Source organism: Procambarus clarkii, chromosome 18 (assembly GCF_040958095.1).
Source record: "Procambarus clarkii isolate CNS0578487 chromosome 18, FALCON_Pclarkii_2.0, whole genome shotgun sequence".
Taxonomy (NCBI): domain Eukaryota; kingdom Metazoa; phylum Arthropoda; class Malacostraca; order Decapoda; family Cambaridae; genus Procambarus; species Procambarus clarkii.
The window spans coordinates 13595973-13599568 of NC_091167.1; positions in this window are offsets into that span (position 1 = coordinate 13595973).

The window sequence follows — 3596 nt, forward strand, 5'->3', positions numbered from 1 at the left end:
CTATATATATATATATATATATATATATATATATATATATATATATATATATATATATATATATATATATATATATATATATATATGTCGTACTTAGTAGCCAGAATGCACTTCTCAGCCTACTATGCAAGGCCCGATTTGCCTAATAAGCCAAGTTTTCATGAATTAATATATTTTCTCTAATTTTTTTCTTATGAAAAGATAAAGCTACCCATTTCATTATATATGAGGTCAATTTTTTTTATTGGAGGTAAAATTAACGTAGATATATGACCGAACCTAACCAACCCTACCTAACCTAACCTATCTTTATAGGTTAGGTTGCGTTAGCCGAAAAAGTTAGGTTAGGTAATCGAAAAACAATTATTTCATGAAAACTTGGCTTATTAGGCAAATCAGGCCTTGCATTGTAGGCTGAGAAGTGTGTTCTGGCTACTAGGTACGATATATATATATATATATATATATATATATATATATATATATATATATATATATATATATATATATATATATATACATATATATATAAACAGATAATTAGTGAAAACAAAAAAAATTTAAATTATTTTACCTTGTACCTAGATCCACCAGGCCTGTTTGGAGCATGTTTAAGTACTTCAGAAATTTGAAAGGTCACGTCTTCCACCTTAACTTGTGGATGTGCGTTGATAGATGATTCTGTAAAATTAACAGTTATTTATATAACAAATTCTGTATAACAATAATATTCTGTAAAATTAAAAGTAATTTACACATCAGATAAAACTCTCCAGAGATGGTGATACACAACATATAAAAGACAAGTTTCAGAACAAGATATGCATTTAGGAATAAGGTTTCGTACATGTAGGTAGCACATGAGAAAAAAAGTGGAAGGTGATCAAGTTTATATTAACATGTTAACGGCTTTATTGAGGCTTTGCAAGAATGAAAAAATATTACTAATATAATCTCACCGACCAATGAATTGTACGTTGTTTAAAAGTCAATTATTTACATTATTATTATTATTTAATACTAATGATATAAAAATGCATTTTGCAATCTACTATTTATGCAAGTATTAACCACAGGATCATGAAATAAACTGCAAAATACTGTAAAGGATAAACCAATTAAGTTTACATTTTCCCATAGCTAAGTCAGTCAGTTCTACAGTACTAGCAGCAGAGAACAATTATGACCAACCTCTATTAAATGAAACAATCTTAAGAGCAAGTGATAGAAATATAATCATTTATACTTAATGTACACTTAATTTGAACTTAAAATTTTAATTTTTTAGTGAATTTTAAATAAAAAAAAATTATTTAATTTTTTTGTTACTTACTTAAAATAACATTATATAGTTCTTGTTTTTCTAGAAATGCTAATTTCTTCTTTTGTCCTTTTAGGCTGTATAATGACCAAAGGCCGTTTGTTCCTATCTTCTTCATCATTCTTCGAACTGTAGTTGCACAATCAGATCCACGTACACTGGTTAAAAGCAACACCTAAAAGCAACAACAAAAATGTAGTACACTAGTAATTTTGATATATGTATGTATGTATATATGTATGTATGTATGTATGTATGTATGTATGTATGTATGTGTATGTATGTGTATGTATACATATATTATATATATATATATATATATATATATATATATATATATATATATATATATATATATATATATATATATATCTATATCTATATATATATCTATATATATATCTATATATATATCTATATATATATCTATATATATATCTATATATATCTATATATATATATATATATATATATATATATATATATATATATATATATATATATATATATATATATATATTGGTGTATACTGGCAGCAGGTTTTCTTTCAAACATGTTTCATTGAATATGACCGCATATTCTGTATTTATTATTTTCTGGTTTAGGGCTTCTATCCCTCTAACTATTTTCTTAGCATCAGGGCTTAATTGAAATAGGAGTTCTCCAAAACTCATTTTCGTACTTTTAAGGTGAAGAAAGAAGTGATTTACTATAGAGTGTATTACACTTATTTATATAATTTGCACGACGTTTCAAACCTCCATGGTTCATTCTCAAGTGAACAGATCTTACAATACTAGTTGATTTTATACCCGCACTGGGTCAGGTGATAATACAATGAAGGTGAAAACATGGGGGGATACATAAGGGATAAATGTGAGGTGAAACTAGTATTGCAAGATCTGTTCACTTGAGAATGAACCATGGAGGTTCGAAACGTCGTGCAAATTATATAAATAAGTGTAATACACTCTATAGTAAATCACTTCTTTTCTTCACCTTAAAAGTACGAAAATGAGTTTTGGAGAACTCCTATTTCAAATAAGCCCTGATGCTAAGAAAATAGTTAGAGGGATAGAAGCCCTAAACCAGAAAATAATAAATACAGAATATGCGGTCATATTCAATGAAACACACACACACATATATATATATATATATATATATATATATATATATATATATATATATATATATATATATATATATATATATATATATATATATATATATATATATATATATCATAACTTATGATAAGGCATCTTATCATAAATAACATCTCAACAAAAATCACATCATTCCTAATAATTTCCTAATTAGGAAATTGTCCTAATAGCAGCTTTGTGTTGAGTAATTAGAGGACGTAAATGATTTTGGGTAGTAGAGCCCCAAGCACAAATACCATAGTTGAGATATGGATAGATGAGGGAGTAATAGAGAGTCACCAGGGCAGGGCGTGGTACATAATATCTGATCTTAGAAAGAATGCCAACAGTTTTTGAAACTTTTTTTGATATATTTAGAATGTATCTCTGGAAATTCAGCTTGTGGTCATGAGAACGCCAAGGAATTTGCCATCTAATTTGTTACAAATTTGGGTATTGTTTATTTTGAGATTTATTTGTTTAGAGGATTTATTGCCAAACAGAATATAGAAAGTTTTGTTAATGTTAAGGGTGAGTTTGTTGGCAGTTAGCCAAAGATGGACTTTATTTAGCTCAGTATTTACTGTGGCATTTAGAGCAAGGGGGTCAGGACTGGAGTAAATGAAGGTTGTGTCGTCAGCAAATAGAATTGGTTTGAGGTGTTGGGAGGCATTTGGAAGGTCATTAATGTAGATGAGAAAGAGGAGAGGGCCAAGTATGCTGCCCTGAGGAACACCAATGTTGATGGGTAGGGTGGGAGAAATTGTATTATTCACAGAAACATACTGGAGCCTGTCAGTAAGGTAAGATTTGAGGTATTGCAGGGAATGTCCTCTGACTCCATAATGATGTAATTTAAGAAGAAGGTTTTGGTGGTTGACAGTGTCAAAAGAGCGAGGAATAGAGTGGAGGGCAGGGTCAAAGACAGTGTCATGAAAAAGAAGGAGGGCGCGAGGGAGAGGCAGAACGGAGAGGGCGGAAATTCAGATTCAGATTCAGATTCAGATGTTTATTCAGGTAAGGTATATACATACAAGTGATGTTACATTAATGGATTGATATATAGATAGAACTAGTACATACAATGCCTAAAGCCACTATTACGCAATGCGTTTCGGGCAAGAAAA